Source organism: Harpia harpyja, chromosome 7, assembly GCF_026419915.1.
Source record: "Harpia harpyja isolate bHarHar1 chromosome 7, bHarHar1 primary haplotype, whole genome shotgun sequence".
Classification (NCBI taxonomy): Eukaryota; Metazoa; Chordata; class Aves; order Accipitriformes; family Accipitridae; genus Harpia; species Harpia harpyja.
Window position 1 is genome coordinate 49,516,393 of NC_068946.1, and position 24,896 is coordinate 49,541,288.

The window sequence follows — 24,896 nt, forward strand, 5'->3', positions numbered from 1 at the left end:
GTTGGACAACATGACAGGACATAGTATGAACTGTTTGATTGAAGCAACTATAATGCAAAAGAAAATAACAGACTGCCACATCAAACAGGAGGTATCTGATGGAAACCTCTTGTGACAAATTAGAACCTCTTTGGTCTCTGAAAAGTGGATAGCAAACCAATGCCCTAAATAAGATTCACTATTCATCAGTCCTTGTATCTGCAACGTTTGTCAGGTATTTATTTTTGTTGTTTCTTCATTCCTCCTCAAATCACGTAGCTAGCAGGAGCTGCCAGTCCTTAAGGAATGTGGTATCTGATGCAGTTCCCCAGTTTAAGTTTTGCCTCCCTCGAAGAGCTGCCTTATCTTTGTTTCATATAGCAGTGCTTTCTCATATAAGAAAATAAAAATAAATAACTGAACTCTAGTGGTTATGGTAAATTGTTCTACGTAGGTTGCTGCCATATATTGCTGCATTTCCACAATGGTGGTTCACTGCATACTGACAACTGAAAACTGTTCCTTTAGAAATCTCTTTCCACATGCCTTAGTCTTCACTCACCAATAGCTTAATTTTTTATCTTTTCAGTATAGACACTGACAGGTCACATGTATCAGAACATAAAGACTTGTCATGGCAGATCAAACTACTGGTCCATCAAGCCTGATAGTCTGTATTTACTATATCTCCGAGGAAGGTGCAAATCCTCACAATGCGATAAGCAATTATGCAATGGTACCCATATGGGCAACATTTCTTTTCCACTTTGACAATCAGCTTATATCCAGAAGGAAAAAATGCTATTATCCTTTAAATAGTTTCCTATCCTGTGCATGACAGACTCCCTTCCCCATGACTGATACTCAACAGGACACTGTCATAGCTAATAGGCTCAAAATATAATTTGGCCAAAGAAGAACAAGACTAAAAAGCAAGGCTAGCAGTAAAACTGTTTTTCAAAATGAAGACTGAAACATAGAGAAAAAGCTGGATTCTGTGGCATTAACTTTGTTAAAGTTTTATGTGCAAGCTGTCTGATGATTTCAGATTCACACAACTAATGAGGAAGACAAAACAAATTTTAAGAACACATGTTAAGAGCCGTTTGGAACAGTCATGGAGTCCATGACCTGGATTTACCTGCTTTCCTATAGTAAAGTCTGAATACTAGCCTTTAACAGCAACAATCACTCATATAAAGATACTGCTTTAATTCCTGTTTCCTGGTGGTATTTTGCATGTCAGCTTCCCTGAAAAGGACTGTCCAAAAGAGTAGCAGTGATGTTTTACTGGAATTAATCAAAGCCTATAATCCCATTATGCTGCGATTCTAGCACTGCTCAACAATCTGCTGAGCTTGGAATAACTCAATTTACATAATTTCCAGTCTACTTTGTAATTATTTTCCATAATTTACAGCAGATTATGCAGAATGTCCCACAGAGATCAGCAAACCATCTGAACTCTCTCTAGCTCTGACAAAAATCATTGAGATGTCAGATGGCTGTGAGTTCAGATTTCCTTTCTATTCATGGGTAGTCATATTTCTGTTCTTTGGAACCCTTATTTTTATCCAAAATCTGGCATCTTCTCCCTTGAAAGGAGTCAGCTATCAATCCCTGCTGGCGTTTGAACTTAATCAGTGGGAAGAGCGAGCAGAAGTAGAAAAATGAGAAAGAATATCCAGACAACATTTAGGAAAAAGTAAGTTGTATAGAAATTTGTAACAGAAAGAAAAAACAAGTATGTTTTCAGGGACAAATTAGCAACTTATTGAAGGTTATTAGCTTTGTGTTTTATACATTTTAGTATAAAATATTTCCCAAAACATTTGAAAGATCAAAAAATACAGGAGAGGAATTTTTCTGAGTTCTGTAACTGGAAACAACTGGAATTAATTACCTGAAACTGAAAATGAAGGAATTAATGAGATAAGAGCAAAGAGAGCGCTGTTAGTTTCCAGAATATCAGTTAAATATAAGTCAAGCTCAATAAAGTGTAAGAAATTGGAAAGTTCTTAAAAACAGATAAAACAACATCAGCAAATACACTGTGTGGGAGAAGGAGATTCTACATTTGTAGCAGCATAGACATGCCCTGACTGGTCTCTTCTATTTATAACTGTTGTAAATCTGTGCATCTAAGTAACAGAACAGGAGAATGAAAAAGTTTCTGACTTTTTTGAATAAGTACATAAGTACACTCATGATTAATTTCCATGAAAGCAAATGTAAAATAAACATTTTAAATACAATGTGCATTGGGTTATCTGCAGTATGTATGTATTTCTAAAACAAATATGCCATCTAAAAGGGAAATGCCCACAGGCTTCTAAGTTTACAGGAGTCAATATTGTTTGTCCAGAGTTTGCTGTTAAATTAGTCTCTATTTCAGCAGCTGTTTTCATATAGGACATTTTCACCAGAGAGGGTTGTTTGTGGCATTTTCAGTGATGTGAAAATCTAGGAATGTTGATATAAAATAGACAACTAAAATTTGTGTGTATGTTTTCGGAAGGGACTTCACTGTTTTAAAGCACCTTTACAAGAAAAGACCAAACTAGAGCTCTCCAGAAAATTGTCAGACACCCACCAACGCATCACAGAGCATCTAAGGCTATGGGCTAGAACTGTGGTCACTTTACAAGTTGTTTCTGAAGGAAGGAGTTTGAACCTGCTTTACATCTGCTGCAATTATTTGCGATTACACCTATCTGAGCTGATAGGATGGGTCTGGTAATTACTACACTGTTGGTACCATCTTTGCTTTTCAACCCCAGCTCCAGCAGGCAAGGGCAAGATTAGATTTACTAAAGTAAACATTTCATCTACCTGTTCTGACAGACTGATGTAACTCGACCTGCAGTATTTTTAGGTAATGATTAATTGTAAATTAGCTAGCATATGAAAAATACCTTCTTTCCTGCTAGCATCCTATATCTCATTGATCTACCTCCCTGTAATACACATAAAAAGATGACATTTCTTTAAACACTGGCTCTCCTGATTGAATATTTGCCTTTGTCACTTGTCAATAACCCTAGCTCCTGATGACTTTAAAAAAACAAGTCTTCAAACCACTAACTTATATATTATTTAGCCAGATTTACTTAAACTGCAGGAATGTCCTAAATCACCTGTTACTCTCCTAAACTACATAGGTAACCTAAAAATATATAATATGATTACACACAGTAAATTAATGGTAATCCATTGCCACACCTAGACAGACACATTTTCTATCTTGCCAAGATCTACATTATTTCCTCTAGGGCCTCTACCATGTGCAAATGTGAGGCTGCTAAGGGTCAGTGGGTTATAACCTGAAACTCTCAGTCACACCTCTCCAACCTGGACTGATGGAGTCTATATTAAAATGTTTTGTCCAGTGATCCTTCTCTAGCAACAAATAAGAAAAGATACTTAGAAGTTTGATGCTGAAATAGTATTTCAGCTATAAATCTGGTCAATATGCAGTTTCACGTTTGGATGAAGCCACCCAATCTTTCCTTGTATCTCATGCTTGTGAGGCATATATGTCTAAGGAGATACAGTTGCCTATGAGAAATATATTCTAGAATGTCTAAGGAAACCAGAGAGGAGAGTAATTTGAAGCCAGGGACCTAATTAGGTATACATTAAAATTCCAGGCTCTCAGCTGTACTAGGAAACTCAAAAGCTTGACTGCATCTGCTTAACGTTGGGATGTATCTCCAGGGATAACCAAGTATGTCTAAATTCTTCCTATCCACAGGGACTGGTATGGGTCAAAGACTGGAGTGACATGAGAACTGGATTTGGAGACTGTCCTCTTGAATATTGCTTAAGATTTTTAATTTTTTTTATAATGATGACAAAGAGCAATTAAAAAAAAAAAAAGATACAGGCTTATTTCAGTGTTTGGAAAATCCACAGAACACCTGAATTCCAGAAGAAAAAGTATCTGCCCATTTTCTAGCAGACTTTTCATGTAGAAATAACATTGATTAAACTGGACAAGTTGCTCTAGGTTCATTGCATCATATTCCACATTTGGTCCCAATTCCTTTCTGGCTGCAGTTCAAGTTGGGTTTTGTCACATTTACAAAGCCTTGGATAGCCTGGGATCTTAGTATCTTAGAAGGTGATTTCCTTAAGCTTCACTGTAGAATCTTCCACTGCTGAGTGGTTTTATTGGCCATCTACAATATAGAACTTCTTCCAAAGGTGGCAGATCCTGGTAACAGCAGAAGTGATGGCAGAAGACAGAACATAGACAGAAACTTAGTTTTTGAAATGACTTAATAAAGTTCGAGGGTAAAGACAAAGAAAATAACAATTTTAGAAAACTTGAATTTATTTCATATCAAGTCTAGTTCTTGGAAGAAGTAGTCAGTATTCATTACTTAAACAAAAACTTCCCTGAATTCATTTGTGTTGACCGATACTCCCTCCTGAGACCTTTTCTGTTAATACTTCTTATTTGATAAGAGAGATATGCAATTCACTCTCTTTTGTGATCCTGAAGAACTTGAATTTTACAGTTGCAGAAAGCAAATATAACTGACCCAGCTTTGACTTCTCAGCTGTGTCTCACAACGTCTATACATTGCCAGAGAGCAGACCTGGGTGAAGTGATAAAAATGCATTGTAATTTTTCACATTTGCAGGTTTAGGTTGTTTGGATTTTTTTGTAAAAGCACTACATTTCTCACTAAGGAAAAACTTTCCCATGTTCCAGTTAGACTACTTTCCATTTAAATGGGCTGTCTGACAAAGAAAATATTTTCCCTTCAGGAAGCCTACCCTTTCTGACTTCCCAGTGCAAGACTTCTCTTGTAGCACATGTAAATGCTTCTACTATGTCTTTTGCTCCAGTATTGTAGGTTGGCATATGTATAACGTCAAATGACTTGGTGCATGTCCAGTGGCTGCATTTACCATTATGTAGCTTATTATTTTAAGAGACCTTGTACAGAATTCTTCCTTTCTTGTAAGAATTTATCTTCAAACATTTTTTTGTCATGTATAACATGTCCCTGTTCAAGAAAAGCATCTCAGAGAAAGCAGTCTGTCTGGTAAGTTTAAGATACTTTACAGTCAGTGTAGTCCACTTCCATAAAGCCCATTGTATTATATATCAGCAAAAAGAAACAGTCCTTTTTTAAAAGATCTTCAGTCCCATAGAGTAAAAATACATTAAAATAACAAGAGATTTGGGAGGAGAAGGTAAAAGACGGAAGGCAGTGGTAGTACAGAGAAGATGTGATAATTCTTCTAGTAAGTAATGAAGACATTTAATTTGATAAATTCTTGTAAGAGTCAATTTAGGAACTCCATTGTATTTTGCAAATTCTAATTATGTTAAGTGAATATTGACTTTGGGCTAAACTTTGCAGAGTCAAGCACCAAAATAAAAAAAAAACATAAAAGTAAAGGTGCTTTTCCTCTTTTTGCAATAGGAATCCTATTCACTGACAGTCTATTTCCAGAAGTGGCTAGTAACAAGATGAGAAGACTTAGAGGTCACTGAAATTCCAGCTGGATGAGCATTCCTCTGAGACTTTTGCAGTGCTTGAAAGATTGCACATATAGTCTTTGTTGTAGAAGCTTCGTGGGACTACAGATTGCAAAATGTCAGCAGTTCCAGACAACTGCAAGCACCTCAAAGATTCTCACCAAAGTCAGATTAAAATTTTCCAGATGATACTTTAAATCACTTTAAAGAAGACATCATTTAGGGTAACCTACAAAATTCAGTTATTATTTAGCAACTAAAATTCCACTAAAACTTTCATTTACCACCAAACAATGCAAACACATGCTCAGTATTGTCCAGACCTTAGCCAACCTGATTTTTTTTCTTTATTAATAACACATAATAACAATATAAATACACATCAGCCTGGAATTCATTGACCACTGAACTCTCAACCTTTTAGATTTTTTAATTAGACCAAAGGGGACATACTAGATCTGCTTAACCAGCAGAAAGCCTACAGGTGAGCTCTCATATGTGGTAATTCTACAGTCAAGAAGCTGTCTTTATTGCCCATCTTATAAAAAACAGAGAAGACCTATCGTAAATAATTTGTAAGTGCTGGAAAATATTCCAGGATTTCAGAGATGGGGTACGCTACAGTGAACCAGTACACTACATAAAATTTCCTTCATTTGAGGGGAAAAGAGTGTTCAAAGTTGATGATATAAATCTCACAGTTTGAGCTTGTTTCTAATAATAACAGAAGCTTCACCTACTTCCTGTTGAAGTAAGAGACTGTTTTGTCACAGTTCATAAATTGCTGAAAACACTTTCCTTTTTGTGAAGTTTTATAATCAGTCCTTTTTAGCTTTATAAAGCAGTCTCCAGTTAAGTGTCTTCTATAAATCAAATGCCTCCCACTTTCAAACTTTAATTGCCAAAATAGTGACAACAGCTCTCTTTTAAGTAGATAGAAAGTAAACTAAATCGGTTTTTAACACCCTGGTTTAACGGTTCCCGTAAGTGAAATGTCACCTGGCTACCTGAGAGAGAAAAGATGCCAATTTCAGTGATTGCCTATATGACGTGTTTTCTTGACCCTTGTGTGATAATGCATTTACCATTAATGAAGAGTAAACTCGATAAGGTATATTTCTGAGTCTGTATATCCTTTTGAGTTTCAAATGAACAAGTTAATAAAATATTTTAAAGAAAAAAGAACAATTAAGGGTCACTTAAGAACAATTACAGGTACATACAACAGTACTATTCAGATTGTGAAGTTCGTCGAAAGTTCTGGAGATTTACAAGAAATAGGGTATTTCCTAGATGTGTTGTCACTTAAAGCAGTAGGCCTGATGCTGAAATCACAATTGATATCCTAATTCAAACTGTAAAACCAGATTCAAAAATAAGGATTATTTGGCTCCTAGTATTTGTTTTGGCTATCAAATAACAATAGAAATACAGATATATTTGACTAAGTTAAGGCTGAAAAAGAATTAACTTCCATGATTTCATTTTAGCATTGACCTGGAGTCCTTTGTTATGCTAGTGATAATGTAGCAGAGATCCAACCAGTTACTTTGTATTCCAAATTCATTTCTCTGTTACACTGGCCACAACCACACTGTAAAATTAAGGGTGCACATTAGTTAAAAATTAGCAATTTGACTCTTTACTACCAAGGTTTTCCAGATTTTGTCTGTGAGAGACAGTTCCGTGAGATGAGGTACAACAGCAGCAAATGACTGGGGCTATATTGAGGGTAAAGAGGCGTAGAGATGTATATAAAGTTCACCTGGGACACAGCAGAGTAACATTTCCAGGATATTTTTTAAAACTGTCATTTTAAAGTCATTCCAGTTCACTGTTCAAAATATGCCAGGAGTTGCATGGGAATGTATGAAAGCTAGAAAGAGGAATTGAGTCTACAAGTTGTTAGGCCTTGTTGAATTGGAGCTATTCTGAGCCTTGAAGAGGCATTATGTCCTCCTGTTCAGGTAATTTCTGTTACAGCAAGGGAGTCGGACCTTAGAAAAGAAGCACATCCCCAGATGAGTTAGCAAATAAAAGGAAGGAATAAGGACATACTAACAGCTGCACTGAGTCAGATGAAGGACCAGCTGCTCAGTATCTCAGAGAAAGAACATGAGGAGACACTTTGGTGAGCAGTGTCAGAAACAGGACAAATAATACAGAATGATGCCTCCCAGGGAGTATTTTCCCAGCTTCCTAACAGTCAGAGACTTAGAGACTTCTTTAAAGCTGTTACCTATTTAACAGCCACTAAAGGACCTCTTATCCTTCAACTATGTAACTCTTTTTTGAATCCATTTATATTTCTGGCCTCCAGAAAATCCTGCAGATTCTACAATTTAACTTAGATTTTACCTGGACAAGTATTTAATTTTATTTGTTTGAAATCCACTATTCAAAATTTCATTGTCTGCCACAGATTTTTTTGCTGTGACAAGTACTGAACAATTCTGCCCCATTCATCCTTGTGTGATGTGTGATTTTATAATCTTGTTTTAGCCAATCTTTAACATCTCTTTCCCAAGCTCTCTTCTTCTCTAATTTCTAGTCAGCTTAATCTCTTCTCATATGATGTAATTCAAAGTCTCTGATCACTCTTATCATCCTTTATTGCTTTACTATATCTTTTTTGAAGTAGGGAAAGAGAACTGCCAGATTCAAATCTGAGTGTACCATGGATGTATACAGACATAGGGATGTTTTGTTTTGTTCACAAATCCTTTCTTAATAATTCCCAACATTCTGGTTTTTTGATCACTGCTGAACATTGAGCTGATATTTTCGGAGACTTTTCAAAGTAATTTCACAACCTCATTCCTGCTTAGTAATATCAAAAGTCCATTTGGTTATACAGGCAGTCACTTTTCATTTTTTAATGTAATTTTGCATTTATCATGCAAGGTAATATCAACACCAAATTATATCTGCTGTCTTATTTTCCTGTCATGCAGTATCACAGTATTCTTCTGCAACATTTTGCAATCAGATTTAGATTTTATTATCCTCAGCAATTTTATATCATCTGCAATTGTCACCTCAATATTCCTTCCCTTTCCAGATCATTTACAAATATGCTGAAAACCAAGGTCACAAAACAAGGTCCTGAGAGATTCCTAAGATAAACTCCCTCCACAGTGACAAACGATCCCACATCCCTATTTCTATTTTTGTTTTCTATCTTTTTCTACTCCTATCTTTTAAGCATCTTATGATATATACCATGATGATCTCATTTCTTTAATGACAGTAAGCATTTGGCTCAAGATTTTGTGGAAAAGTTTATGGATATCTGAATAGAGACTACTACCCAGATCAGAGAGATAGTTACTGACTCCTTCAAATAACAAACTAACCTGTGAGCTTACTGTTTACCTCTATAAAAGAGGATCATGTATACATATTAACCTATTATACATATGCTATCTATATATATCTTAAGTATATTTCCTGCCAATTCATCATGGGAGAAGTCAGACTAAGCCATCCACTTCCAATTTTCAGAGTTACCACTACAGACCTCCTGAAATTGGTGCTTCTGATAATTATGAAAAGAGGCTGATTGGACAATGTGGCAGAGACAACCACTCAGAAATTTCCTACCTAAGTTCCTTCAAAAATCTTGGACAAATACCATCAAGCCCTGGTACTGTTACTTTGATTGATTCAGTCTAAAAACTCTTCTATTGATTCTTCAGTTTGAGACAATAGCTCCATACAGATTACACTGGAGGGGAAACTTACAAAATTACTACCTCAACAGTGAACACCAATACAAATAACCCATCCAGATTTTCTACTATGTCCTTACTGCCTTTGTTCTCTCCCAGTCTTTCTCCTTTTATCCCTTAATCATTTATCTGCCGCACAGTCTCTTTGGCAAATCTCCATGAGTGGCCAGTGACTTGTTTCCTCAGGAAAGTCTTTAACTCCCCCAGGTCCAATGAAATCTCTAAAATAAATCATGATGCAATTTCAGTTTGCATTCAAATGAGAACACAGAGTATCACTTGCACCTTGAGCAGTCATTCAAACTTGTGCAAGGTGGATGTAAAATATGACCATTCTTACTAACTACTACAAAGGGAAGAAGACAGTGGAGAATCAGCTCTACCACATTTATACTGTGCCTATGAAATTTTACAATTACATGCCACTTTGCACTGAACGCTACTGTGATGTCTGAAAAGAAATCTCAAATAATTTCCTGCAAATGGGGAGCTCCTTAGTACACTTACTGCACACATTAAATACCTATTAGAAATGTCTGGTTTGGTACCTAAAAACAAGGGGTTATTTCCTGTTTGATAACTCAGTGCAAAGTTAATGAAAATGTTTGTACAATTTATGTTTACAATGTCTGTGGTAATGGGAAGATCTGTTGGAATACAGATCAATGTTTTCTGGCAATGGAAAATTTTATAGCCCAGTTGTTACATTTATGAACAGGGGACAGAATAAAACTTTCAAAGGCAAGAGTCAAATAATAATTTATGGGTTTGCTCTTTTGTACTGGGCAAAGTTTACAATACCTTTTAAAAATCTGACTTTTTCATATCCATAAAAACTTGGTGGGAAGGATACAGTTAAAGCCTAACTGCAAAGTCTTACTCATGTTAAAAAACAGGGGGTTTACCTGAACATGGGGAAAGGACAGGAACATTTTCTATTTCCTACCCTTCTGATATTTAATCAGAGTTAAACCAAGGTTATCCTACAGCAACTTCGAATTGTGAATAATGAGCAAAAGAGAGGGAGAGGGTGACTCTTCAAGGTTTCACTTTGTGATCAGAATATTATTAGGGTTGAATATGACAGTTCTTCAGAATTATATTGTAGTGTACTTCAAACAACATGGATGAGGTCCTGAGAAATCAGAGCAATCAAACAAAAAAGCAAGATACATTCCTGAACAAGAATGCAGAAGTCTTCTGATCTCCAGCACAGAGGTTGGAGTCAGTTATCATTTTGCAGCAAATTCATTTGTATCAATAAAGCTGAGGGAGACATCAAACAGAAAGCTTTAAAAGCATATGTCGGAAGCCTCAAGACACGGTTACCGTGTTTGGCAATGAAGTGACAAAGATACTTTTCAGGAAGGTCTTTTTTATCTTATCTCTGGTTCAAATTTCAGTTTTTCCTTCTTTTTCCTTTTCTCATTTTTCATTTTACTGACGTCATGTTCAACATTAATAATACAATACCCAGCCTTTTGGACCACCAAGGCGTCCACTTAGTATCTGCAAAGCTAACAACTAACCCTTTATTCAGAGGAGTGTATGGGGGCTTATAAAAGAAGGTAAGAAACCCTGTGCAGAGGGATGGAGACCTTCCAGTGAGCAGGCAACAGGGCTTTGAAGGAGATGAAGATCATAAAGCAGATGTTGTCTAGTTCCTATCACAAGTGCTTTATTGCTGCAGTGATCCAAGAAGTATAACATGATGTAACACTATCTACCTGAGACAAGAGCGGGGCTATCAACTGGAAGGCAGGCAGGAACGGTGGATGTAGTCCACCTCAGAAGAAAGAGATTTCCATATTCAAAATATTTTCTATACCTATATTCTCTAACAATATATTTAATAATAACAGATTTTGCTATTAGGAAAGGCAAACTAAATTTGGTATGTGTGCTGTAATTTTTTTCTACAGTGTTACAAGCCAAAATGAAACACAGCTTACACATACGTCCCTAAGGAAAGGTTTACGTAGGTTTTGTCCGTGAATAATCACAGAATTCTTCTATGTTCTAGACACGTTTCTCGATGTTACAGTAGTTTATTCTTTGAACAAACAGAGAGGGAAAATTCAACAAGTACACTACTTTAAAGATGTCATTAAGCAATTCTGGAGTTAGCACTGGTGACTTCTGTGTATTTACATTTTAGGTTATCCTCCACTGCTGGTCCATAATCAGAATTCTCCAAAACTCAGTATAGAGAAGTGTAAAAGAATTGGTCTCACAACATAAACATTCCTTAAACAGTCCCACTGCATTCAATGCCTTCTAAGGATTACTTTGGTCCTTCTATGTTGAGTTTACAGTAAGCAAACAGAAGTTAGTATAGATGTGACTTCTTAACCTAGTCTGCCCTAGTTCTCTACTAATCCGAAGCTGTGACTGGCACACCATAATCACTCGAGGGAGTTTTTGTTATCTACTCAGGGCAGGGCTGTATCCACAACTTCTGGACACAAAAGTCAAGCAGGAAAACAGTATCAGTATGTCATATATTGAAAGTGTCTACCAGAATATAACTGTTTTTCTCATTAATAAGACAGACATCAGAGTAACCCAAAAGTTCTCCATCAACAACAGGTATAGCCAAGACCCTCAGTCCTAGCCTTATAGAATGTTTAGGTGTTTTCACACATCCAACAGACCTACCAACTTACTTACCTTCTTTAATCATGGAATGTTGGCTCACAGGATGTGTTTGTTTGTACGTAGGGCAGCTATACATGTGGTGTCACATGGTGGAGTGTGACTACCTCTGGGAAGTATGCTTCCTAGCAGATCCTTGAACAGATAGGGCACCCTAAATTGCAGCGTAGCACTTCCACGCCATCCCTCCTTGTACCCAAGGGTGATGGGATCAGTAAGCAGAATCCTGGAGCTAGAGAGAGCCTGTAGCTCTGAGATGCAAACAAGCAAGATGGGATGCCAACATCATGGGCCTGATTGCATTAACAGGCCTTAATGGTCCTCATCAGCCTCACACGGGGCCTCCACCCGCACTCTCTTCCCCTGGGCACAGAACGAGCAAGCAGATGGGTGAAGCTTTAACTGTGTGACCTTCATGCTGAATGTGGGACAGGCCTGAGATAGCTAAATCTAGATAATTGGTGGCCTACTTATTCCTCACTAAAATGAGAAATAAACATTTAAGTGACAGGTTGCTCTCAGATTCTCCTAATACTTTAATGCCGCAGGGGTTTTATGTTCTCTCTTCTTTCACTCTCTTGCTCCCTATGCTCCAAGAACCCAACCTTTCCTCAGGGAACACTCCTTCAGCAGGGAGCCCACTCTCCTATCCGATTCTCATTTCCTTCATCAATGCATGCAGTTTCCTCACCTCTGCCATATTTTTTTCATTTAGCTATGTCAGACCTACATACTGTAAAATATGTAGTGTAACTTCCTGTTCCTGAATGGAGGATCTGGTTGGTATGCTTCAGTTTGAAAACTGTTAGCTAGTCAGATCTGCTGTTCCCTTCAGTAAGAGCTCTGCTAGGAGACCACTGTTGTTATGTTCTGATATATAATATTTATACAGCAGAATATACATATCAAACTCAAAAGTGACCACCATGTTAGGTCAGCTCCTTCATATGAGCTTCCTAAATTAAAAGCATAATAAATGGAAAAGAATGAAAGCGTTGTAGATGCTGTTATTTCACCTGCTTTGTTTCTCTGTCAAAATAGCCTGTTCCACAAATCACAACAGATCTTCTTAAAAGTTACCCATCTTACACAGAAAGAGGTCCAAGGCTTTGATCATTCAACACCTTGTAAAATTTTCAAATCCCTAACCTCTCATTTAATGCCAGTGAGAATTTCTAACTGGGAACACAGCATAATGCTGGGTGAAAAGTGAAACTCCAAATTGCACAGCATTATTGCAGATGCTCATGGCTACAAACAAATGCCCTTCAGCACGCATTGTCTGCATCACAATTTTTTGTCCTGTGTGGAGAAACCCAAAATGAATTGCGGTGAACACTAGCAGAGATTTTTTTTTTGTCACCAAAACCATACCCATTTACTTGATTTTGTTTTGTTTTGTTTTTCTGTAACCATTTGCTGATGATTCATGGCATGTGAAGAATATTGTAACAGATATCGATCTAAGTTCTGCAGCTTATTACAAGCTATACCTATTCTTCCTTTAACTTATATTGGGTTGTAAAGGTAAGCAGAAGGGTACTTTTTTACTTTGATCTTGAAAGAAGCCTCTATCAATACCAGAAAGTAGGATTGGCCACCAGATGTCACCCATCTTCTACTAGCTACCCCTAAGTCTGTATATGCAGGCTTGGGAAAACATACCATTCTCCACAAGCTGTGCTAAATAGAGACTGTCTCGCCACTACAAAATATAGTCATCTCCTCACTACAAAAATACATTATCTTCCTTTGCTCTAATGGCTCCCAAACACTGAAGCTCTAGTAGCTTGTAGAGCGTGTTTTAAAGACAACCTAAGAAGTAGACGAATATCCTACAACTCCTGGCACAAATACCTGCGTGTGCCTAATGCCTAGAAAAATGTTAGCTGATGTAATGCGTGCACTTAGTGCAGCCAAAACCGCAACTGCTACCAAAGACAAGATCCGTGCCTAACCTTCTGTGTTTGTCGAGGCTGTGAAGGTTTTGGTGGACAAGCCTGGGGAAGGCAGAAGAGGGCTCTTAGGAAGCCGCTTCGAGGTGCGCGGTCAGCCTTCCAGCCGCGTCCATCTTCTGTCCTTGCTTTCCTGACCTCGGGCTGACAGACTGCCCAGCACCCTGAGGCGACAGCGGCGGTCTCCCGGGCCGTTCCTCCCCGGGCGGCCTCCGCTAGGCCTGAGCGCGGCCCGCCGCTCCGCAGGGCCACCGGCAGGTGTGAGGGGAAAAGGGCCCGCTCAAAGGAAGGCGAAGCCGGGGCTGCGGCGGGAGGCGAGGCGGCCCCTCAGGGGCGCCAGGCTGAGGGGGCGCCGCGGCGTCGCCTCACCGGCGGGCTCGTGGGCGTTTCCCCCGGAGCCACGCCCGCACACTTACCACAGCGTGCAGCGGCCGCGCGCGAGCGGCCCTACCCGCCCACCCGCTCTCCTCAGCGTCCGCGCGCCCCGCCGCCCCCTTCCCGCCCTTGCGGGCGCCGCGCGCGCGCGCGCGCGCTCCGCAGCCGGGCAGGCACTTTGCACACGCTCCCTCGCTCTGCCTCGGCCTGTCACAGGCGCTTCCGGCTGGGCAGGCCGTTTGCGCGCCCTCCCCTCCCTCGCGGCCGGCGGCCGTGCCGCCTTGCACACGGGCGGGCGCTGCCGTGCCGCGCCGCGCCGCGCCCTCGCTCCCTGAGAGCTGACAGTTTGCAGACGCTCCCTTGCGCCCGCCCGCCTCCAGGTGGCCCGGCCCCCACGGCGGGCGCGGCGGCCGCCCCTCAGCCCGCGCCGGCCTCCGCCGAGGACCATGGGCGATGCGCTCCTCCCGGCGCGGGGGGCTGCGCACAGGCGGCGCCGGAGGAGGTGAGGCGACGCCGGGGTTGGCGGCGGCGGTTGTAGTGGTGGTGGTGGAGGAGGAGGACGAGGAGGAGGGGGGGGGGGAGACGACGACGACGACGACCGTTGCCGCGCCCAGCCCCGCCGCCGTTGCCCCCCTCAGGCCGTTGCAGCTCCGCGGGCCGTGAGGGAGAGCAGTCTCCTCAGCGCCCCCCCCCCCCCCCGCAAGTCGCGGCCGCCGCAGCCGTGCGGGGCGGGGGCCGCCCCCCGGGCACATCTTCCCCCCCGCGGGGGAGCCGCCTGCCCGGCAGCTGCGGGGCGGGGCGGGGCCGGCGGTGGGTGCGGGAGCGGAGCGGGGAAGGGGGGGGAGAATCGGTGAGGCAGCCGCTTCGGTGCGGCGGGGCCCGTCCTTTGCCGCGGCCCGGCCGCCCCCGTCACCTTGCGTAACGACCTTCCGCGCCCGGCGCGGCGGGGAGCACCTCCGCGGGCGGCGGCTGCCGCCCCCCCCCAAGCGGAGCAGGGGCCCGGGAGGTGTCTGGGGGAGGAGGGGGGCGGCCCCGGGGAGCCCGCCGGCGGCTCCGGGGAGCCCGCCGTGTGCCTGGGCGGCGGGGGCAGCCTCTGAGGGACGGAGGAGCGCTGGCGGAGGTTTTACCCAAGCGCGGGTGGCAAGCTTTGCCGCGGGTGGGAGGATGAATCTCGGGCGAAAGTCTGTTGAAATCTGCCCCTTGCGATCCGATTTACAAGCTGCCGGTTCCACCCGATGCTGGTTTTGTTTCCTCTTCAGACTTCGTAGCCCTCGAGGAAGCGAATTTGAGAAAAAGGTTCCTGAAAACTGTCCCCTCTGTGCCAACTGTGCTTTCTGGTCTGCCATGTCTACTACTTTTCTGCCCAGAGGTGCATTGAGCTTTAGGTTGGAAATAACAACGCTCTTCATTTGTCAGGTTCAGCATTTCTTGCACATCAACATCAGGTCGTGGGGATTTATCTTTCATGAAAAGCCGTGGCTGACCTGATGTGATCACATAGGTGTCCAGACCTACATTAAACAAGAAATTTGGGGGCCCGTTTAATTGCCTCCCTTGAGTTTTAGCAACTATTTTAGGTAAACCTGCTTTTTTAGTATATTTAGGGGAAAAATAAACGTCGCTCAGTTTTGAGCAACGAAATCTTGGTAGAGGCTTTCCTCGCTGTTAACATAGGGAGTGCAGGTTCCATCTTTTCCATATACGGTATAATACAAATCTCGTCTTTGGAGTGTGTATTGCTCTTTCTGGCGTTGTGGTCAGTAAACTTGGGAGAATGAATTCTTAGTTCTTGCATTAGGTCTTGATACATCAATCTCTCTTGATTACTGCAGCAAGAATAGAATACTCTTTAAATGAAGGCTCACTGTTGAGATTCATGTTATTCTAGTATACAGTCTTATTTGTCACCTTGTCCCCATGAAATAGTATGATAGCTTTTTCAACAGCATGACTCATAATCCTAAATAGAGGAATGAATTTTTACTTAGTGCTGTGCAAGTGCTTTATCTCAGCAAACAGCCTTGTGTGTAGGGTGGAGGGAATGTCTGCTACTGTATCTGTTAATCTGTGTCCGCAGGAGGACAGCATTTGAAGTCCTTTGCAGGCTAGGGGTATGTCTTTACTCCCAAGTCAGTGTGGTGATCTCGGTTCTTTCAAAATACTTCTGCCATTTCATAGAAGACTGAAAAGCTTTCAGAAAAGAAGGAACCAGTTAGTTCTTGTTATTTATTATTGAAACCATTTTGCCTGGGGACACTGAGTCCAATTTAGTCTGAATGGGTGATTTACCTTTTTCCTTCTTCATCTTTGTGTAACGACTCTGACTGTTCTTCATGAGAAACTCTGCTTACTGCAACACCCACAGTTCACATAATTACTGGTGGCTGTAGCAAGCCTAATAGTAGGAAAAAAAGCCTTCACCTTTATTTCTGGTGGTTTTGTTACATATAAGGTAACTTTCACTACTGCTTCCTGCTCTTTACCTGTATGAGATGATGTAGGGAATAGTTTACTCTTAAAATGGCCCATGGAGCAGTATGTTTAGTGAAAGGAATGTTTATTCTTCATAACTTAATGTATGCAGGCTGTTTTGCGTTGCTCATATAGAATATGGATTTATTTTGTACGAGCAGAATAAGGATTAAGTAAGAACATATGCTTCCTCTTTTCTGGGTGGTAAATCCATCTTGCTGTCCAGGAGGAAGCAGCTTATACAGCCTGGACTGAAAAGATGCTGAAAGACAAAGTGACTGAATATAAGAAGATCAGGTTGTTTAAGCTCCCAAAACTAAATTGCCTAAACTTAGGAAGCAGCCAGCAACACTGGGTGCAAATCATCTAAAATCCTTAATCTGCTTCATGAAATAGAATATGGTAAAATAATGAAGTGTTCTGAATTCCTAAAATGACTTAAAGACAATTGCTCTCCAATTTTAAGTTATTCTATCTCCCTCCAACCAGATTTGCTTCCTTGTTTAAAAAACAAAAAGAAAAAGAAAGCTTTATACCATTAACTTCTATGCTTGAGATAATATGTAGAATTTTATTAGCACTACTCATTTCCCTTCAAGTTTGATCCCCCCCCCCCCACTTGCAAGGTTATGTTTTTGGCATTGTATGCCGCTGTCATCTAACAAGTTTACTATGCTTTTGCTTCTGTTTAATAAAATAGCTTAGTATGCAGTTTCTTCCTCATCTTGGCTCTAAAATTTTAATAGAACTCAGGGGTAGTTGGCATTAACTGCCCTTCACTGATACAGTAACTTGATTATTAGCTATGTGGTAGGTGTTTTGAAGGCTTGTGTGAATGCAGTGTTCATGTTTTGAGCAGATTGAGATCTAAAGAAGACTGAGTGTTTCATGAAAGGATGGGAGAATTTGTTCAGTTTTATTGATGGGAAAAGCTGATAAGTGAGATTCGGTGGCAAACATTACTTTATGGTTATTTGCCAACAGATTGTCTGACTTAGTCTATGCTTAGTCTCTTAAATAGATGGTGGAAAGAAATACAATATGATGAATATAAAAAAGGCCAGGTTCTGATAGTATTTTCATTTATGTCACGTTATTCCCAAAGCATCTGCAGAACTCTTCTGCTTAGCCCTGTTTGGAACCAGAGTGGTATTCCAGCAGCAACTCTTGGTAACAAACATCGGAAGCATCTGCTGAAGGAAATGAACATGCTGCACAGTGCTAATCAGCTGGGAATCTGATGAGTGGAAACTTTCAGGAATCAAACAGTTTTGCTATTACTGCATCTTCAATTTAAAAAAATTCTTAACTGATTGGAGTGGAATAAGGTCATCCTTTATTCCTCTCTACTTTTGCCGAGTTAGTATTTATGCATTTCTGCATTTCATATACTACATATGCACATGCACTTAAACAAACAAAAAACCCTAACACCAAAACCTAAAAAATCTTTTGTCTTCCATACTTCAGAAGAAAATGTGGAATTTTGTATTTGCCTCTGTGTGTATGTGTGCACACTCAAACCCCTCTTGTTTTCCTCTTTCAGCCTCCTGTTATTGGCATACATTATTGAAGTTGTAAAGGCTTCATTATCTGTTTTGCTTTCATTTCTTGAAGAGCCCAGAGCCGTGGTCGTGGTTTAAGCCCAGCCGGCAACAAAGCACCATGAGGCCGCTTGCTTACTGCTCCCCCCTCCCTGGTGGGATGGGGAGGAGAAAATACAACAAAAAGCTGCTGGGTGGAGACAAGGACAGGGAGGGATCACTCACCAGTTATGGTCATGGGGAAAAACCAGACTCAACTTGGGGAAAAAAATCAATTTAATTTGTTGCAATCAAATCAGAGTAGGATAATGAGAAATAAAACCAAATCTTAAAAAAAAACCTTCCCCCCACCCTTCTTCCAGAGCACAACTCCACTCTCAATTTTCTCTACCTTCTCCCCACCAGTGATGCAGGGCAACGGGGAATGGGGGTTAGGGTCAGTTCGTCACGTGTTGTCTCTGCCGTCCCATCCTCTTCAGGGGCGGGACTTGCCACACTCTTCTCCTGCTTCAGCGTGGGATCCCTCCCATGGGAGACAGTCCTCCACGAACTTCTCCAACGTGGGTCCTTCCCCTGGGCTGCAGTTCTTCATGAACTGCTCCAGAGTGGGTCCCTTCCATGGGCTGCAGTCCTTCAGGCACAGGCTGCTCCAGTGCAGGCTTTCCCATGGCGTCATGGTCTTCTTTGGGTGCAGCCACCTGCTCTGACGTGGGGTCCTCCCCAGGCTGCGGGTGGATATCTGCTCCATCGTGGACCTCCCTGGGCTGCAGGGGGACAGCCTGCCTCACCATGGTCTTCCCCACGGGCTGCAGGGGAATCTCTGCTCCGGTGCCTGGAGCACCTCCTCCCCCTCCCTCTCACTGACCTTGGTGTCTACATAGATGTTTCTCTCACATTCCACTCCCGTCTCTGCTGCAGGTTTTCCCTTAAACATGTTATTGCAGAGGCGCTACCACCGTCGCTGATGGGCTTGGCCTTGGCCAGAGGCAGGTCCAACTTGGAGGCAGGGAAGCTTCTAGCAGCTTCCTACAGAAGCCATCCCTGTAGCCCCTCCCCTGCTACCAAAACCCTGCCACACAAACCCAATACACCTATGATATAATGAAGTATAACTTCTGTGAGGAATAAGTCTCAGGTTGTGTTTTGATAGTGGCTTGACTTCCATCACTTCTGACACCATCTTTTTGATTATTTGTTTGTTAACGTGTGTTGATAACTTGCGTACTGTAACTCATGGCTACAAAGAGAAGGTGACTAGAGTTTTATACAAACTTACCTTACTTCAGTGAAGGGTTTTGGATATTGACATAGGCTCTCTTAATTGGATGGTATTTGAGGAGGAGCCACCATAATGGTGGAGAATCGGTGACACAAGTGCTGACACAGCCTCCCAGATGTGAGGCAGCAGCTTTTTGTGACAATGCAAACTTTTATCAGGGTGGCTAGTCTTACTCTTCTGTTCAAGCTGGAATAGTTCAGCTGTCTTAAGATGAATTTGTGGGGTTTTGTTCTTGCCTTCCAACAAGGAAAATTCTTGTCTGCTTTAATCAGGTGGATCCTTCAAGCCCAAGGTCTATGCATGCACTCAGGCCAGGATGTAGGTCCTTTGAGGAACTTCTGCTAAAATTATGGCATTTTCCTACGTCTGGCATTTGCGTATTAGGGAGACACTGCAGTGAAAGAATAGAGAAGATTAGTTTGGGGCACAGGGATTCCCTCTTAGAGTAGCAAAGTCCTTTTCATGAGGAAAGCTTAAGTCAATGCTGCGATCCGTTTGATTTATTATTTATGGTTTGTATGAGTTAAGAATCCTGGCCCTTTGAGTCTCACAAGGTCCTCTTATTCCTGCTAGCTAACTGTATTTCTTCATACATCCCACAGGCATTCCAAACTATTTAACCTTGATGATTAGTCTAACCTACTGACGTTTGTCTTGCTGATTTTTATATCCCGATGAAAGCCTGTAATCTTTGAAAGGTATCAACCACCTCTTTTGCCTTTGTTGTCCTTTAGACAAAGGGATTTTTGTTGGTTACAAGTAGCAGGCAGAACCTGATTTTACTTTTATCAGTTGTTGCTCATGGGTCATGTAGTTTGTTGCATTTCTTTGTATATAAATTTTTGCCATATAATGTATTCCTTGTGGTTTCATTTCCCTAGAATAGTTTTATAACTAAAACCTTTTCTTCGCTCTTGTTAGAGTTGGGTAATGAAGTTTAGTGCTGCTGCTTTTCCATTGCCTGTTAAGGTTGCATTCCTCCCTTCCCTAGGAAACAGACAAGTCATACATGTACCGTGACTGGTACAGCATTTTATATAACCTGTATTGAGATCCTAGCAAAGCATTTTCAGATAGCTACTAATCAAGTAGTAGATTGGATATTAGGAAAAATTTCTTCACTGAAAGGGTTGTCAAGCACTGGAACAGGCTGCCCAGGGAAGTGGTTGAGTTGTCATCCCTGGAGGTATTTAAAAGATGCATAGATGTGGCACTTAGGGACATGGTTTAGCGGTGGACTTGGCACTGTTAGGTTTACAGTTGGACTCTATGGTCTTAAAGCTCTTTTCCAACCTAAATGATTCTATGTTTCTCAGTTGTCGTAAAAGGTACAAGCTGAAGTGAATTATCATTCCTGCCTAAGGTTACGTTTTGTGATCTGGATATTTTTTGGACCTGTGACATCTCAAGATACTGAACCTTTGGATGCTACCACATTATGTGATAGCCCTCTTGTCTACAATATGTATGAGTAAAGTGGATTAACACATTCTTACAGAAAATCCTTTGTTAGTACAAAGGTATCTGCATATATTCACTCAGGCAGTAGTTCTCTTGGGTTTAAAATGCTGTGTCTTATCCCTTTCCTCTTTTTTTTTCTTTTTGGTCCCCTCCCTTGCTCTCTCTGTGTGTTTGTTCCTTTTCTGCAGAGAACTAATGCAGTTCAATGCAGCTTCAATGCAGTTTTTGGAAATTTCCCTTGAACTCTGCAGAGCATGACTATAGTATGCACGTCATATACCTGGAAGATTATTTCAAATATTAAAGAACCACATAACTGAACTTGTATTTTCTCTGCTATTATGATCTTTTTTTGTAAAATGAAATGTAAAATGTGTTTTGATTGAAGATAGTCTATCTGAAATGTTTCATTAGTTACATAAAACTTGCCTACATAGGATACACAAGTTAAGAAAAATATACCTAACTCCTTCATTCAGTGAATTTGAACATTGATACAGTATTCATAACAAAAATCGTTGAACAAATCATCTACCTCCTTACAAGTTTTTAGCTTCCATGAGTCTTTCTTGATAGGTCCAGTCCAAGTACAGTTTGTGCAACAATTTCTTTTTCTATACTGTAGATTAAGAAGACTGAAAATACTAGCTTTAAGTTGCTATTGAGAAATTTTTATGCTGTACTGTTAGAACTCGGTATCAGACATACCAATTAATAACTTTTTCTGAAAAGCTTGTTTAAAACAAAAACAGAAACACCCAACAAAAACAAAAAAAGAAACCTAGAACAAGTGTGACAAAAATTTCTAACCTGTAGTTATCCAGGTTTGATGTTGTTTATTCATTCTATACCAAGACATTGTAACATGATTGTATTGAATGCTGAATGAAACTGTTTGCATGACCTAACTGTAGAATGAAAGTCCCACACTGTTTCCGTGCACTGTAGTATGAAGGCTATTTCTGCCTAAAAGAAATGCTTCCAGTACTAATGCCTCTAAAATACTACTTCAGGTAACATGAACCATGAAATAGTGAGCTGCTTCTGATGTTCGTTTGCATTGCCCATTTCTATCTAGATATAATTAAAGCTTGCTATTTTTAATAATTAAAATAGCAATAAATACAGAAAACATAGAATCTGTCTAGAAGTATTCAGCAAAGAGCAGCAACCAGATCTTCATCATCTTCAGATTCTCAGGATGAGTTTTCTTTCTGTCTTGCTTTTGGCATGAATTATACATTACAATGGGCCCCCTTTTCCTGAAAGGAATATAGAGTATTATCTTGCCGTGTCTTTGTTTGTTTGTTTGTTTACCTGATCTTGGAATTTCTGAGCCACCTGGCAAAGCAGCTTTCTCCCTGAAAAAAAGAGAAACTAAGCAGATGGATGTATTTCATGCCTAGGAAAAACCTGAAATATTCTTAACATAGAAGCTTTCACACCTATTTGGCAAACTCCTGCAGTAAAGTTAAAGGAGCTTGACAACAGCGTTCTCTGTAGGTACTAATACACTGTATGGGGATACAAACTTTCCTACCTACTTCACACACACACAGGCGCGCACCCCCCCCCCCCCCCAAAAAAAAGAAATCAAGACACACCTCCAAAACCCTCTAGCATCTTGGCTTTTGAAACACTCTTAACAATGCTGACAAAAATGCACTTGGCTAATGGTAGACATATAGTGGATTCAGAGATGATTTGGGTGGGAAGGAGGCCTGCAAAATGAATGGCTGTTCCTTGGATAGCAATAAGGTGCTTAAAAAACAAGTGGGCAAGCAGTCCAAGTAAGGCACCAATTTGATGCTTGGGTTCTGAAGGTCTTAGAGGCATACTTTCAAGCAGTGAGTAAGAGCAGAAAAATGACTATTTCTCAGCCTCTGTGTGTTGATGGAATTTAAGGTAGGAAATGTTAAAATACATAACTCTATTGCAGGGACTGTGGAAAAAAGTTCCAGAGAGCTCAGGAAAAAATCTGAAAAAATATTTGGTGGACTGAACAAAATGAATTGTTTGAGAGGCTTTTGAAGAACTCAAACTGTTTATCTGGAAGTCAAACTAAATTTAGAAATTGGGCATTAAATTTGAATAGACATATAGCCAAATTAGAATATGGCTTTCTTTCTCCTTAGATTTAATTAAGAATTGTCACTCCTGTATTTTGGTAGGATTTTGTCAGTGAAATCAGTATTTGTGTTTCCTGATTGGACAGAACAGGAAAAGGATGTGGAACACTCTGTATAGGGGAAAAAAAGACACAAAGATTTCTCAATCTTTACCACTCAGACTTCAGCCTAGGTTGTACAGGATATTTGACCAGATTATTAAAGCTATATTATTCCAATCAGTTCCTTAGCACATTGATTTGTTTTTGTAAGTTCTTATAAAAATGAACAGTTTCCTTCTCTGTATTTCTCTTCCTGAAATGCAGTTTCTCAATCAGTACTATTGATCCTCCAAGAACATGGTGAAATGCAGTATCATTCTGTTTACGCTTAATGTGTATTTGTGTTATGCAGCTAGTTTTCTTTTAGTAGACTGGAAAAAAGCATGCAAGAGGAGAATGCTGCAAATGTTTCCAGTGGTTTTTCTACTCAAGCCAACAGCTATTTTACTATAGATAAAATCAACCAGTTCTGAATACTTATGCTAATTTTAAGAGACTGTAATCGAGTTAAATGAATATGGTTATACTTCAAAATAAAATATTGGGTTGTTATTTCTAATATATATTTTCTTAGATACCACTTGAGTTTATTTATAAATCAGTTCTAGAAAAAAATATTGTTCTTTGTTTTGATACCATAACTTCTCTTGAAAGAGAAATATAAACTGTACTCCTTATAGGTAAGATAGTAATCTGTATTTCTTGTTGGAAAACTTACCCAGATTTTTTCAGTAGCTTGGCAGTTATATATTCAAGAAATTGGATCATCAGTAAAATAAAAACTTCTTACTTTTTTAATGATGTGAGAAATGAAACTGAGTTGCATAAGTGTTTGATAAAGCGGTTTGATATAAGTCTGAATCTAGATCTCAGTGGTTTGAGACTTCTGGGGAAGCTTATCCATCTCACTTTGTGGGCCCAGTTGTTAATCTTTGTGAAATATTGAGTCTGTTAAGTGACTCCCCTTGGGTTCAGGATTGATAACCTTATAGGACTAGCGTGATTCCTTTGAGAGAAAGGTTACAGTAACTTTCGCCTACCCTGTGTTACCAAAATTCTCACCAAGGTAAGTTAAAGAATATTTAAGGGACCAAGGAAGAACTTCAGGCTGGAAGATGATTAAGGTTTTCGTCTTTCTGCTGGAGTCCATTACAAATTGCTGCTTTCTAGCAGCTGAGATGAAGTTCTGTGAAAATAGTACTTGCCCACTGGAAGTTTGGAATTTCAGTTTACTAGTTGATCCATGCTGGCTGCTGAATGTCCAGTGAGTGAGCAGTTGTTGCAACACTGTATGTTACCAGCAGTGATTCAGCGTGCCACCAGCCTATAGTGGAAGGAATGGATTTTTGTAATGATGTAGCGAGAGTTTAACTGCAGTGGGTAAAGTTCTGTACTGGTGTAGAAGGCATATTGCAGTTTACTTAAGCTCCTTTTGAGTTGATGCTATTTAAACCTCTGGCTCTGTATATTGCAACTAGTACAATGAGGCCCAAGTGTGCACTTAAACTTCCCTTTGAGGGCTGTACTGGCTGATACAGAGCAAAAGCTTGTAACAGGTTTAGCTTCTGTTCAGCTTCTATTAAAGTCCTTGTACCTTGATTCATTTCCTGACATAGTAGTTTCCATATGTACCAGTTGCATAGCTTGTGCACTGTGTAATGTTACAGAAGAATGCCAGTATTGATTAAGATACTTAGAACATGTCTAAGAACACTTTCTTACATACTGAGATATTGGCATGCATGTGGCCACATCTAGAGCAAAGAAAACAGTGAGTC

At 40.5% G+C, this 24,896-nt stretch overlaps 1 protein-coding gene across 2 annotated transcripts in view; it reads left to right on the forward strand.

The window, feature by feature from the left end:
- Positions 1-14,543: 14,543 nt before the first annotated feature.
- MGAT5 (alpha-1,6-mannosylglycoprotein 6-beta-N-acetylglucosaminyltransferase) overlaps positions 14,544-24,896 on the forward strand; it is a 139,532-nt gene continuing 129,179 nt past the window's right edge. For both annotated transcript variants that reach the window (XM_052792317.1, XM_052792315.1), the window contains exon 1: positions 14,544-14,694. The gene's annotated coding sequence lies outside the window, so the exon portion shown is untranslated. The remainder of the gene's footprint in view (positions 14,695-24,896) is intronic.